Genomic DNA, 16226 nt, shown 5'->3' with positions numbered 1-16226 from the left:
AATAATATCTGGGCCGAAGAGTGATCGTTCCCCAGTTTCTGACCAATTCAGAGGAGTCCGACACCTTCGCCCATACAATACTTCGAAAGGGGCCATCTTCAGACTAGCTTGATAGCTATTGTTGTAAGAGAACTCGGCATACGGGAGAGATTCCTCCCATTTCTTACCGAAAGAAATGACACAAGCTCGAAGCATGTCCTCAAGAATTTGGTTGACTCGTTCAACTTGTCCCTGGGATTGAGGATGAAATGCAGTGCTGAAGGACAGATGAGTCCCCATAGCCTTCTGAAAACTTTCCCAGAATTTTGAAGTAAACAAGCTGCCACGGTCCGAACTGATCACCAACGGAATACCGTGAAGTGAAACAACTCTTGACATATAAAGATCTGCCAGTTGACTAGCATTAATCGTCTCTTTGACGGCCAGGAAATGTGCAACTTTGGACAGTCGATCAATGACGACAAGAATAGCATCATTACCTTTCTGAGATCTGGGAAAACCAGTGACAAAGTCCATTTCAACGTGATCCCATTTCCACTCGGGAATAGAGATAGGTTGCAGAGTTCCAGCAGGCTTTTGGTGTTCTGCTTTGATACGCCGGCATATATCACATTCTGCCACATAGCGTGCAATGTCTTGTTTCATATTGGGCCACCAGAATCTTTGCCGGATGTCTTGGTACATCTTGGTACTACCCGGGTGAATAGACAATGGTGTGTCATGAGCTTCTTCCATCACCTTCCCAGTCATCCTGAGATTTTCCTTCTTATTTGGGACGAATAGGCGACCCTTGAAATACAAGGCGCCACCTTCATCAACAGTGAAAAAGGAGGGTTTACCCTTTGCAATATAGCTCTTAATCCTGTCGACATCATCGTCAAAGTTTTGTATATTCTTTATGGAGCTCACAAGATCTGGTTCGACCACTAGGTTACTGAGGGAACCCTGATTAACAACACGAAGGTTCATCTTTTGATACTCTTCAGGAGGCGGAACAAGGTAACCCTGAGGAACAATGTGGAGGTTCAGCTTACGGAATTCCTCTTGCAGACGATCGTGAACCTGATGAACCTGGAGGTGGTTGCAGTATGACTTGCGACTTAAGGCATCAGCCATTACATTAGCCTTGCCAGGGGTATATGATATACTACAGTCAAAATCTGCTATACGCTCCATCCATCTTTGTTGACGCAGGTTCAGCTCCGGTTGAGTGAACAAGTACTTCAAACTTTGATGGTCGGTGTAGATTTCACAGCGATTACCGACTAGGTATTGTCGCCATTCCTTCAATGCATGAATGACTGCGGCAAGCTCGAGATCATGAACTGGGTAGTTCTCTTCATGAGCACGCAGTTGACGTGAAGCATAAGCGATCACCTTGCGATCCTGCATTAGGACACAACCTATTCCTTGACGAGAAGCATCACAGTATATGACGAAATCCCTTTTCGTATCTGGAGGAGCAAGTACTGGAGCGGACGTCAGTTTGTCCTTGAGTGCCTGGAAACTTTCCTGACATTTATCAGTCCATTCATACTTAACACCTTTGTGAAGCAGGTTGGTTAAGGGCTTCGCAATCTTAGAGAAGTTCTCGACGAATCGACGGCAATAGCTGGCGAGTCCGAGAAAACTTCTGACTTGCTTGACATTCTTCGGAGGAGTCCAGTCAAGAATAGCTTGAATTCGTTCGGGGTTGACCGCAATACCATCCTTGGAAATCACATGACCAAGGTAAGTCACTTCGTCTAGCCAAAACTCACATTTGGAATACTTCGCATAGAGTTTATGCTCCCGAAGCTTATCCAGTACAAGAGGAAGATGTTCAGCATGCTCTTCTTTGTTCTTCGAAAACACCAGAATATCATCCAGATATACCACGACAAATTTGTCGAGGTAGTCCATGAATATATAATTCATCAATCGAGAGAAAGTTGCCGGTGCATTGGTTAAGCCGAAGGACATGACGGTGTACTCGTATGATCCATAACGAGTAACAAAGGCGGTCTTTGGAATATCCTCTTTGCGAACACGGATCTGGTGGTATCCCAATCTCAAGTCGAGCTTAGAGAAAACGGTGGAACCAGCAAGTTGATCATACAAATCATTTATCCGCGGGAGGGGATATTTGTTTTGAATGGTGGCCTGGTTGATAGGACGATAGTCTTGAACCAATCGATTTGTCCCATCCTTCTTCTTAACAAAGAGAGAAGGTGCTCCCCAAGCAGAGGAACTCGGACGGATGAAACCCAGACGGAGCGAGTTGTCAATTTCTTGCTTAAGTTCAAGGAGTTCATGTGGTGGCATTTTATAAGGACGCTTGGCAATAGGAGTGGTACCGGGTACCAAGTCAATGACAAACTCGACAGCTCGAGCAGGGGGAATCCCCGGAAGTTCTTCTGGAAAGACATCTTGGAACTCTCGGACCACTGGTATGTTTTCAATCCCTTCAAGAGGCGACGCATTTAATGCATTCAAGGCATACAGCCGTGCCTCAGCATTACGGACGAGATGAGCATGGTAGCTTACTAGTTCATCTGAAGGGTGTAGGAGGTGGACGGTTTTGGTGGCACAAACGATCGATGCCGTATGAGTTTTCAACCAGTCCATCCCCAATATGAGATCAATGTTGGATGACTTTAGTAGGATGGGGTTGGCAAGGAATTCTAATCCTTCAATTTCAACTGGAACATGGGGGCAAACCACAGAGGTTCGGCATTCGCCCCCAGGGGTGTTTACCACTATCGGGATGTTCATCTCTTCGCTCCTAATGTCATGCATGTATGCAAAATTTTCCGACATAAAGGAATGCGATGCTCCTGTATCAAACAATACAGAAGCAGGTACTGAGTTAACGAGAAGTGTACCCATCACGGTAGCAGGCTGGTCTTGAGCTTGACCCATATCAATGTTGTTGGCCTGACCACGAACATAAGCAGGCTTAGCGTTGAAGTTGCGGTTCTGGTTGTTGCCACGGCCAGTTGCGGGAAGTGCCAGCTGATTCTGATTCTGCCTGCAGTCTCTAGCACGGTGACCTGGACGGCCACACTTGAAGCACAGCCCGTCCTCAGGACGGGAAGGAGGAACTCGAGGCGGTGGAGCTGGGAGCCTCGGCTGCCTAGGTGGTGGAGGAGGCAGGCGAGGTGCAGCATAGGACGGCCTCGGAGTAGGAGCAGGTGCATGGTACATGTTGTTGGGGATCCAAATCTTCCGCTTCTGTGCAGATGAGCCCGAAGATGAGCCCATGTCACGGTTGCGCTTGCTGCTATCTTTGTATTCCTGCAGACCAGTCTCAACCTGAATAGCCTTGTTCACGAGGGTGGCGAAATCAGCATAGTCCTGAACGAGGAGTGTCAGCTTGATATCAGGGTGGAGGCCTTCACGGAACTTCTCCTGCCTGCGTGCATCAGTCGCAATGTCTTCTTCAGCATAGCGAGATAATTCCAGAAATTCCCGCTGATAAGCATCCACAGTCTTGTTGCCCTGGACTAAGTTGCGGAACTCACGCTTCTTCCGGTCCATGATTCCCTGGGGAATGTATCGAGCACGGAAAGCAGCCTTGAACTCTGCCCAAGTGATGATAGTTCCATCGGGCTGAGAGCGCCTGTGGCTGTCCCACCATTGAGCAGCGGGACCCTTCAGAAAGTAGGCGGCAAAGTTGACATAGCTCGCCAGGGGCACATTGGCAGACTCTAGCTCATAAGAAATGTCACGGAGCCAGTCATCAGCATCAAGAGGCTGAGTTGAGCTGCGGTAGATCGCAGGGTTGAGACGGCAGAAGTCTTGCAGTGTCACGCCTTGTGGTTGGTTCATGTTCGGCCTTTGGAACTGATCCATGAGCCCTTGCATAAACTGGCGGTTCAGCTCAAACTGTTGGATCATCCCCGCCATATACTCAGGAGGCGGGGGTGGTGCATCGTTGGCACGGCCACGCGGGCGGCCAGCTGGTCTAACCATCCTGTTAAATATTTAGCAGGGGTAGTTTAGCTTAAAGTAATTGAAAGGCATCGCACGCATTCATGAAGTAATCAAGCATAATGAAAGGGAAATGCGATAGATACTCCATAGTAGTTGAGTTCGACATACAGACCCATACATAAGTTCGATTACATACTAATGATTAAAAACTCGAAATTTGGCGATAGCCCGGACGCATTTGACGATACCCTGGACTCACTAGGCGGCGCGCAGGCACGCGGTGGAAGAGTACCACAACGAGATGTAGCGATAAGGCTACATCAACGTCGGAGAGGACGAACGAATCCTGGTAGCTGGCGGTGATAGAAGGTAGGGACAGGACCCTGTGTCCCGTTGTGACTCTGGTGATGGTACCGCATCCAGTCGAGGAGCTGAGGTCCAAGTGCAGGGGTTCTACCCCCAACATCTGTCCACTCGAGAGCTGATGGTAGCTCTGTCCTGCTCGGCTCGCGGATGCGCAAAGGGGGAACCCTCGGACAGTGTGATGGCTGCAGCTCTGTCAATGCGTCGTAAAGACGAGTGCGCGTAGCATACAGCTCCACAGTCAGAGCTCGGAAAGCACGATCCATTGCCTCAGTGTACTGCACCAGAATCCGCGCGTCGTAGCGACGCGTCACGTAGGGGGCGCAGACAGCGACGTAGGATCGGTCGTTGCGCTCCCGAACGTCAGAAGCGTAGGCAGTGAGATCAGACCCAGTCTCATCCCCAGCAGGAGCATGCGGGATGTATCTGAAAGGGCTCTCCTCCAGGTGAGGGTACGCTCCACGGAGTCGGGTGATGGCGATGTAGGCCGCATCGTGGACGGCCATCTCGACCGACACTCCAATACCACAGAACACGTGGCGCTCGAGGGTCTCGCCGCCCCTCTGGTCGAAGATGCGAACCTCAGCCTGGTACTGGCACTGGTTGTACTCGCGGAAATCCTCGAACACAGTGTACTCGGGGTACCAGCGATATCCCAGCCTGGTCAGGAGATCGACCAAAATGGCCGGGAACCCAGTTGTCTCGGTGGCCTGTGTCAGGCGCACGTGCTGTCTTGCGGGACGCATCTGAAAATAAGATTGATGAATGTCAATGACAGTGTGTGTAATACATATTCAGGAGAAAAAGAGTAGATAGTCCAGCGCTCCGGATTGATGTGATTCGAGAACCTAATGTTAGAGTTAGTAAAATCTTTGACCCGAAAGAGAAGAGAAAGTAGAGCCCAGAGTATAGAAAAGGAGTAAAAGATACTAATACCACCCAATTGAGATGTGGGCCCATAACCCACAGGTCCCAGGATCGAAACCTGGCTCTGATACCAACTTGTGACGCCCTCGGCTTAATCGTACGCTAAACATACACGCAAATGCGTACGATCAAACCCAAGGACTCACGGGGAGATATCACAACACAACTCTAGACACAAATAAAATAACATCAGCTTCATATTACAAGCCAGGGGCCTCGAGGGCTAGAATACGAAAGCTCGATAAACACACGAGTCAGCGGAAGCAACAATATCTGAGTACAGACATAAAACATGGGGTGCCTTAGAGAAGGCTAGCACAAAAGATACAACGATCGAACGAGGCGAGGCCTCCTGCCTGGGAGCCTCCTAACTACTCCTGATCATCAGCGGCCTCCACGTAGTAGTAGGCACCGTCGGGGTAGCAGTCGTCGGTGGCGGGGACCTCCATCTCCTGGGCTTCATCATCTGGTCGCAGCAAGCGGATCAAGGGGACAAGGGGGGAGCAAAGCAGCGGTGAGTACTCATCCAAAGTACTCGCAAGTCTTACATCAGAACTATTCTAATAATGCATCAGTATCAAAGAAGGGGGTTTATATGTGGACTGACTGCAGCAATGCGAGAATAGAGGGAGAAGGCCTAGTCCTATCGAAGACTAGCATCTTCAGGGTCTTGCAGCAATAGACGAGAGTAGAGCACGGGTAAAACAATAATAGTCATATTGTTGCAGCAATATTAAAGTGAGGTCACGCCTAAGGATCCTCCCTCGACTCCCTGCGAGGAAGCAATCCCGAGGCAAACTAATTCCAGTTAAGTAACAATTGTAGTTGTAAAAGATCGGGGCACAACTCCAAGTCGTCCTGTAACCGTGGACACGGCTATCCGAATAGTTAATTTTCATCCCTGCAGGGGTGCACCACATGTCCCGTCACGCTCGATAACACTCTGGCCGGACATACTTTTCTGGGTCCTGCCCGGCCTCGGAATATCGACACGTCGCAGCCCCACCTAAGACTAATCAGAGAGGCCAGCCCGCCGGTCTAAATCCTAAGCACAAAGGGTTCATGGGCCCAGTTCCCCTTCACGCTCCTGCACGTGGCGTGGGCGGCCGACGTCAGTCCTAGCATCCCTTAATCACAAGCGCGATGCATCTCGGGACCACTCGGGCGCGCGCCGCTACACTGCTGGCATCTGAAAAGCTTCGGCTGATACCGCGACGTCGAGTACCCATAATTCTTCCCGCGTAGCCGGTTAGTGCGAAAAGGTCTCCGACCAACCCAGATCAAATACCCAAATCCATTAGCATTTTAATTAGGCCAACAACACAGTCTCGCGGGAATCCACCCGTCTTACAACTAATCACCGAAGATCCCAGTAACATGGTCGAGTAACTGTGTGGTCGTAACATCGGGGGGGATCCGAGGTATCACCCTCGTTGGATCCCGAACGATGTACCCGTCAAGGTGGGCTTAGAGGAATCACCCTCGGGGGTCCCACACTCGCGGGGTGGCACGACAGAGACGTCATCGGGAATGGTGAAAGAGGAATCACCCTCGATAACCACGACCGACTAGCTATACTACAGAGATATCATCAGGAGTACTTAGCGAGGTGTCACCCTCGGTACCCGATAGTATCCCTGTAGCGTCGTACAACGAAGGGGGGTGAATGTGCTGTGTCGGGTCTGGCTCGTCGATCAGAGATCGAGAGTTGAAAACAAGCGGGGCAACTGATCTACGGGGTCAGAGGGGATGACTGCTCCACCTATACTAAGCATATTAAAGGTACAGGACTGAAAGTAGCAGTTCATCAAAAACAGGCTATGCATCAGATATAGGAGCTAACTACAACAGTAGCAAAATACTAATGCAAGCAGTAGGAAGAAAGACATAGGCGATATAGGAATGATCAAGAGGGGGTTTGCTTGCCTTGCTGCTCTGCGGCAAAGGACTGATCGGCAGGGTCGTAGATGTACCCGACAGCAGCGTCAGTCTCGGGGTCTACCGGTAAGAAGAGGGGGAAGAAACAATAAATAATAGCACCGATGCAACACAAAGCATGACATGGAAAGATGCAAGCTAGACATGAGCTAACGCAGCAACATCCGTCATAGACGGGTCGGAAGAATATCTGACGATATTTTCCGGGTCTCGGGCTACTACCGGTTACACTGGAAACGATGGAAAAGTTCCATGTTTGCTATGCTAGGGACGCGTGACAGACGAACGGGCCGTGTATCCGGGTTCGTCTCGCTTTGCTGATCAACTTTCATGTTGAAAATATTTTGATCTGACTTACGGATTATTTAATATTAATTTTCAAAGTTTTATTAATTATTTAAGAATTAAAAACAGATTTAAAAGATTTAGTAAAAGCCTATTATGACATCATCGCGATGTCAGGCTGACATCACATTTGACCGGTCAACTGACCAGCGGGTCCCGAACGTCATAGGCACAAGTTTTATTTAAGATTAAATATTTATTAATCAGATTAATTCAACGAGGGACCCACGTGTCATACTCTAATTATGTTAATTAATTATTTTAACTAAATATCTATTTATTTATTTATTTAAGAAAAACATTATTTTTAATTATCGCGTGGGGCCTCCCTGTCATTGACAGCGGTGCATTGGCCCCACCGGTAAGTGGCCTAAAGCTAATTTCTCATTTATTTTTATTAGATACCTATCCGTGCAAATACCGTATTTCTCTAAATATCCAAATACACAAATACATACATAATACGGGCATCGAATACATACATACATACATACATACGGCATCTAATACATCAATTGTTTTTATTTCTTTTTCTCTCAAAACACTCATCTCCCTCTCTCTGTTAACTTAACAGAGACAGAGAACTCTCTCTAACTCCACCTAGAAGAACACAAACTTCGAATCCTTCTACCGGAGTCCACCGTCGACGGATCGAGGCCCCGTTTGTCGGAACGGAACCGTGACGTCGAGGGGAACGACAAGGTGGGAGGAGCCCGAGGAGGGGCTCACCGACGGTGACGTGACGGCCCGGTGAAGCCGGAGTTCGCACGTAGTTGACGGTGGAGACGGACGTGGAGGCGGTGACGGTGACGGTGGTGGTGACGTGCCGGCGAGGAGGGGCCGGTGAGGAGGGCCCCCCGGAGATGGAGCCGCCGACGGTGAGGGGAGGCCACCGTAGAGAGGGCCGCCGGAGATGGACCTCCCGGAAGAGGCCGGCCGCCGAGATGGGGGGGGGGCGAGGTGGCCGGCGCCCCTGCCGGCGGGGTGGAGGCCGAGATGTGGGGGGGGGCGCCGGGAGAGGAAGCTCGTTGGAGGGAGGCGGCCGTGGGGAGAGGAGGCCGCCGGCGTGGTGAGGGGGACCGAGGGGGGCCGCCGGTGGGAGGAGGAGTGGCCGCCGGGGGGGGGGGCTCGCCGGCGTGGTGAGGGGTGGCCGCCGGCCGGGGAGGGAGAGGGGCGTGGTGGAGGAGGCGAGATGGGGAGGGAGAGGCGAGAGGGGCAGAGGGGGGCGACGGGGTGGGATGGGGCTCTCGTGGGGAGGGAGCCACGGGAGGGGGAGGAGATGGCGCGTGGGGGGTGGGGTGGGGCCCCACCACGAGGGTGGGGTGGCTGGCGGCGGCGTACAGGGGAGGGGAGGGAGCAGCGAGAGGAGGGTGGCGCCAGGAGGGCGTTAGGGTTTGGGGGGGGGGGGGCGGCTGGGCCACTTGGCCCAGTTTGGGCCGGCTGGGGGGGGCTTTCTTCCTCTTTTTTTTTGTTTGTTTTGTTTTGTTTTTATTTTGTTTTCTCTTTTATTATTATTATTATTATTATTATTATTACTTCTTCTAATCCCTTTTTCTTTATTCTATTCTTATTTACTTTTCTTTCATCGTTTATTATTTATACTCTTAGTCCTTTCTTTTGTTTATTTATCTTCATTTACTATATCTCTTTACTTATTTTGTTGAAGCCCCTTTCTTAATATATTGGGATCATCAACGATTCCAAAAGTACCCGACTTGATATTATAATTTGTTAGGGAATCTTTACAACTCCCCGACGTTGTTATCTCAACAACACGAAGATCTTTTCATGTTTGACTTAATCCCGAAGCTTCGAACTATGATTCGGTTTCAATCATCACGAGAACATTGTTATAGTTAGCGGTGACGTGGCATCATTAGCGGGTGATCACTGTAGCTTAATTACAATCACTACTGTAGCAAAAGTCGAGGATGTCACACCTGCTTCGCCCATCTTCATAACGACGACCTTGATGAGCGAGTCATCCAGAGTTTCCTCTGGTCTGCCAAAAGGCTCCATCACGCATAGCCTGAGCAACTTGAAGACAATCAGAGTTGATAATTATATTCTCACATCCAACTTGCCTTGCAAGGACCAGGCTCGAGTAGCTCCCTTTTGTTCCTGAAGGGACAAGCCCGCATCAATGTTTTTTTAACATAGCCTAAAGGAGGTTTCGACAACCCTATTTCTTGATGATCTCTTGTTGTCTAGATCTTTCATATGGTATGAGTTGAATGCGGCAATTGATAATGCCATCTGAGCTGGCATCTGAAGCATCGCATCATACTTTACCCTTCTCCTCTACTACCATGTGTACCCAAAGGGTAGAGGCTATGAGTTCACTACAGGAATCAGCTTTTTTGTCGCCTGTCATTGCGGACGGCAAAATTTCCACGTTTGCTAGCGTCGGTAAAAGACCTTCTTTGCCGTCTGTCGGCCTGCAGCAGACATCAAAGTAGTTAGACGGCAAACGACATGAACCTACTCCGTTAGGTGGCTAACTAAGTATTTGCCGTCTGCCATGGGGTGGGCCTTTGGCGTCTGCCTTGGGGGGGGGGGCTTTGTCGTCCTGCCTGGGGCCCTTTCTGCCTGCCAGGTGGGGGCCTTTGCCGTCTGCCAGGGTCACCAGCAGACGACAAAGTGACCATATAGGTCAGCCGTGGAGCTCCCAAGTTGCACAGGTGGGTGCCACGTTGTCACGTCCAAGATGCGACCCTATCCTCAATTTGGCACGAGGGCCTCGTCAGGGATAGTAGCGCATCTCGTCGTGTCGCAAGAATGGATATCGTCACAAGTACATGTACTGAACAGAAGAGATATATATAGAGTTGGCTTACACTCGCCACAAGCTACATCAGAGTCACATCAGTACATTACATAATCATCAAGAGTAAGAGCAGGGTCCGACTACGGACGAAAACAAACGACAAAAGCAGAACGACGTCCATCCTTGCTATCCCAGGCTGCCGGCCTGGAACCCATCCTAGATCGATGAAGAAGAAGAAGAAGATGCAACTCCATATGAACAATCAACGCGCTCGCGTCAAGTAACCTTTACCTGCACCTGCAACTGGTGTTGTAGTAATCTGTGAGCCAGAGGGGACTCAGCAATCTCATTTCCAAAGGTATCAAGACTAGCAAAGTTTAATGGGTGAGGTATGGTTAAGTGGTGAGGTTACAGCAGCGGCTAAGCATATACTTGGTGGCTAAACTTACGAGTACAAGAATAAGAGGGGGTAGATCTACGCATAGCGGACGTGAACTACGGATGATCAAATGAATGATCCTGAACACCTACCTACGTCAGACATAACCCCATCGTGTCCTCGATCGGAGTTAGAACTCACGAAGGAGACAGTCACGGTTACGCACACAGTTGGCATATTTTAATTAAGTTAACTTCAAGTTATCTAGAACCAGTGTTAAACAAAGTTTCCACGTTGCCACATAACCGCGGGCACGGCTTTCTGAAAGATTTAACCCTGCAGGGGTGCTCCAACTAGTCCATCACAAATTACCACAAGCCGCATAGAAATCCTTAATCACGAAGCTCGCGATCTCGTCGGATTCCCTAGAGGAAAACCTCAACTCTGAGATTACCCAAAGCATCACCGGAATCCCGATGCACAAGATATCTCGTCAAAGGTAAAAATAATCCAGCAAGGCCGCCCGGCGTGTCGACGATCCTGATAGGAGCCGCGTATCTCGTTCTCAGGACACGACGGATAAGCACAGCGTACGGAGGCCTGATAGAAATCTCCCGAGTTGCCCCGGCTTGGCCCCGCAAACGGCTCTAGTTTTGGACCAGCACCAACATCACTGGCCCCCCTGTATTATGTAGAATTACTCCTCGGGTAGCGCTAACTCCCTATGCATTTCAATTTTAACAAGTTATTATGTTGGGAAAATGTAGTACCAATGTTGGGCCTTGCCAGACCAGTTTTAATCTAAAACGAATTATCAAGGGGGTCCCCATAACAACCCCGATCGTGTTAGGAGCGCTCGTTTATGGAACATAACACCGGTAGCCAAAACTAAGGGGGGCAAAGGTGAAACAAAACACCAGGCTAGAAAGGCCGAGCCTTCCAACTTTTATCAAGTATATAGGTGCATTAAATTAAATAGCATTTAAATATGGTGATATAACAAGGAACCCATGCTTGACATGGAAACAACTGCACCTGCAACTAGCAACGCTATCAACAGGGTTAAGCAAGCAGTAACATAGCCAATCAGTGGTTTGCTAGGTTGAACAGGTTGAAGGTTTCATGGTATTAATGAGAGGCTGACATTTAACATGTGGTAGGCAACGAGACATCATCGATAGAAGCAATAAAACTAGCATGGCAATGATAGTAATGGTATCTGGGGAAATGATCATCTTGCCTGAGATCCCGCTTGGAAGAAGAATGCCTCCGTGAAGCAGACGAACCAACGTAGTCGAACGGGTCCTCACGATCCGGCACGTTGCGGAACTCTATCGAGACGAAGCAAACCGGAAACACAAATCAACACACGGAATTCCCCACACGATGCACAACACAAATGATGCATGAGCAGCTGAATACAAAGAAGTCACGGCATGACAATTTCACACAATCAAAACTACACATTAAGTGAAGTTCAATATGCCACGAGTTGCATATTGACGAAACTCCATGTTAATTATTTAGTTCTATCCCGATTAGATACACGGCAATATTAAATATGGTTAAACATGGCAAGAGGTGAAGCGCAATTAATCTACCTATCTAGGCATTTTAAATGAGGTCGGAAATGACTTATAGCATCTCCGAAACGACCTCACATGTTAATTTACAATTCTGTCCAGATCTGAACTAACATATTTAATTGGTTGTTAAACAGCAAAACAAATAGGTTCACGTGATTCTACGCGTCATGACAAGCAATCTACACATAAAGAACATCTCCAACGGAGCTACGGATCAAAAGTTACAAGCACCGCAAGATATGATGGCATGAATGCAATATGTGTGGAACGGCGGCTACAAGCACCTCAAATCATACAAACAGCAAGAGAAAATGAAACTACACGGGATTCTAAGCAAGTTTCATGTAGGACACGATCAGATCGGAGCTACGTTCAACATCTACGAGCAAAACAAGAAATCACTACAATCTGCCAAAAACAGCCACATAGCACTTTCTACGCCCCACAACTACGACTACACAACTCCGATAAACTCAAGAAAGGCATGACATGAAAGAGGGCAAGACGCACTACTACAAACAACTAACAACAACTAACATGGCAGCAAGGAGCACTAGAAAAAGAAGACACAAAATGGCATCTCACACACTATTTCAGACTTAGTGAAAATAACACCTCATGAAAGTGCAGTTTCAGCCTGAAGGCATATTTACAGCAGCAAAATCTATAGCTACAGGTCTCCAAATGGCATGAAACTTAACATCATGCTAGAGATACACAAGGGATACAACTAACTCCATTGGACCAACCTCAAAAGAGCTACAGATCACAAGATGCAAGCAAGACAAGACAGCAACAAAATATAACAGATTCCAGACTTAGAAATATTTCAGCTACTCTAAGCAGCACTATTTCAAGCAACTTGAGAGCAAGCAAACAACACCTAAACATGCATTTCTATTGCAACCAAAAATAACAGGGGCTAAACAAAACATCCAAGATCAACTCTCTAGTTGACAACTAATTCAAACGAGGCACGGAATAAATCCTACGAATTAAACAAAAGGGCATCACGGCGAAATATTGCGCGAACTAACTTTCTCAAAAGCTAAAACAAATTGCACAGATTTTCTATCCCGGAAACATATAAAATATGTGGGGTTTGCAACACAAAATAATGCCACACGTTAAATGCGAGAAAATAATCTATACACGGGAAAATAAACTACCGCAAATCCCTACACGTAAAAATACAATTAACCGCTCTAAAATACGTGGAATAATGTTCCCTAAAACATGAGCATTTATCTAAGGCATTCGAGCAACCCGAACTTGCACGAAAAATAAATACGGGGCGAAACCTATTAGGACAACACGCTTATCTAGGCAAACAACATGCTAAACGACGTCAAACAAATGTGCAAGTTGTAAAATCGGATTCTACGCGAAAAGTTACACGAGAAACATATGCTACTCGTCGCAATCCGATACACGAGTTGAAAACTACGGACGTTTTAATATCGTCCTTTTTCTGGAATTTTTTAGTTACGAAAAATTAACCTAATTATTCTAATGGGCCGAACAGGTGGGCGCAGCTTAGCTAACATGTCGCCTAGGTGACAGATTGGAGGGCCGGGGATCTCACCTTGGGCCAAAGGCCTGCTGGAGGGGAGGCAGGCCGGCTTGGGGCGGTTGGAGCGGGCCGACTGGAGTCGGTGGAGCTGGGCCGGCGGCTCGGGGCGCTGGGCCGCTGCGGGACGGGGCCGGCCTGGCAAGCGACGGTTGGCGGCGGCGCTGCGGTCAACGCTCGGGAGGCCAGGCGGGAGATGCGCTCGCGTCGGCTCCACCGAGGACGATGTGGCGGCGCTGGCACGGACGCTGGGAGGCGGCTGCCTCGGTCAACGCGAGGCCGACCGGATCTGCCGGATCGGGCGGGAAGGGCCTCGATCGAGGAGGCGGCAGGGACCCGCGCGGGAGAGCTGGCGGCGGGGAACGGCGCTGGCATGGATCAAGGGGCGCGGCGCGATGGGATCTGGCGCGAAACTGGCGGCGGGGACGGCCCGCGGAACGAGGAAGACAGCTGCGGCTCTCTGCCTTAGACAGGGGTGCTGTCGGGACGAGGGGAAATTCGAGACGAGACTGGTTGGGTAGCTGTGGATTCCAAGGAAAGCAGGTGGCGGCGGGATGAGGGATTGGACAGGGGTAGGCTAGGGTTAGGCCAGACTGGACATAAATACAATAAGCGGATTTCTGGTAGGGGTTGCCAAGACCCTCCGATTAAATCGGACGGACGAAATAAATAGGCTAGGGGGCCCAATGGACAAACCGATGACGTTTTGCGGTAAAACGGGGTTGATCCGGATCCAACGGTCACGACCGCCGGGTTCGGGTTTCGGGAGGTCTTCGGACTGGCCGCGAGTAGAGTCGACGCACTGTGCAGAGGGGCTAGGCGAAGATGAGAGGGAAAACGGGCGACCCGGCAACGTATTTTAAAACACCGACAGATGTCCGACGGTAGACCGAATACGGTGCCGCTACGGTCGACCGTTCGGGTACCAGACGAACTCCGATCGCGACGAAATTCGACAAGCGGCCTAGCTATATTAAAATAAGACCGCACGTCAACTCTCAACCCGATCAGAGAAAGTTTTACGCACACTTTTAAAATAGGGTTTGGACGATGCCGCGGGCGCGTGCGTATGCGGTCGGGCTCAGAACGGACAACGACGAGAACCGGCAACTAACAACGGATGCAACTTTTGAAAAACTGGCGGCAACGGAGATGCCGATGCAATGCTGATGATGCGCATGATGCGACAAATATAAATAGACACACGACGAAAACGGAAAGAGAGGGGAACCTTCTGGAACGTCGGCATCGGGCTGTCACACACGTGGTACCTTTGCCGTGAGCTGGCAGATGGCAAAGGCCTTTGCCGTCCGCTGGCAGACGACAAAATGCTTGTATTGTCACTTTTTTATTTGTTTTCGGTTATTTCCCTGTATTTTCAGAATACTTCTATGATATACATAATTTCAAACATCATATGTAGATTCAGACATCATAGAATATGCATAGGCCATGTATCAAACATCATCGTGAAAATATTGAGCAAGACAACAAATATTTTCACATAGTTCATCCATATATACACATAGTTTGAAACATCATATTGTTCATCCATACAAATCGAAAGAAAAGAAAACAATGGCAGCCCATCAATGCCACCTTCCATGAAGTGAACAAAATCTGCAAAATGAGAATAAGAAAGTTAGAAGGAGAAGAAGAAAAGGAAACTAGAAGAAGAAGAAGAAGAAGAAGAAGAAAGAGAAGGAAAATAATAATAAAAAATAAAGAAGAAGCTCATTCATCGGAAAATCCAAGTATGCTCCCGGGCTCATGTGCTCCCGGTCAGAAAAATAAATAAAATAAAATAGTAGAAAAATTCAAAAAAAAAATTAGTTTTTTTGCGTGGTAGATAATTTGATGCGTGAGGTCCGCCCGAAATTTTAACTTATTTGGACACCTGACCAACTCTCGGCAAAAAAGACAAATCGGGTCAAAACAGTTCGTGAACATCTAACCTTTTTTAGAGACCCCGATTTGTCTTTTTTGTTAAGAGCTGCTTAGATGTCCCAATAAATTGAAATTTGGAGAGGAGTACACGCATCAAATTATCTTCCACACAAAAACAATTGGGTTTTTTGAATTTTTCTACTATTTGTTTTGATTTTTTTCGTCGAGGCGGGTGCAGCTGAGCTCGGGAGCCAAATTGCTGCTTCCCTCATTCATCTTCTTATATTCTGTTTTTTCTCATCTTTCCTCTACTATTCTTTATTTTCATTTTTATGTCGTTTTTGAGCTTATTATGTCATTTTGGAGGAACATAAGCTAAATATATGACATTTACGAGGTAACCAAGTTTCTTATGCTATTTTGACCTAACTAAGCTAATTATGTCATAAATGAGCTAAATAAGCTAATTATGTCATTTTAGAGGATAATTTGGTAAGAAGAAGAAGAAGAAGAAGAAATAGAAGAAGAAGGAGAAGAAGGAGAAGAAGA

This window comes from Hordeum vulgare, chromosome 1H (assembly GCF_904849725.1).
Source record: "Hordeum vulgare subsp. vulgare chromosome 1H, MorexV3_pseudomolecules_assembly, whole genome shotgun sequence".
In the NCBI taxonomy this organism is placed as follows: Eukaryota; Viridiplantae; Streptophyta; class Magnoliopsida; order Poales; family Poaceae; genus Hordeum; species Hordeum vulgare.
Note: the sequence above shows the minus strand (reverse complement) of the source record.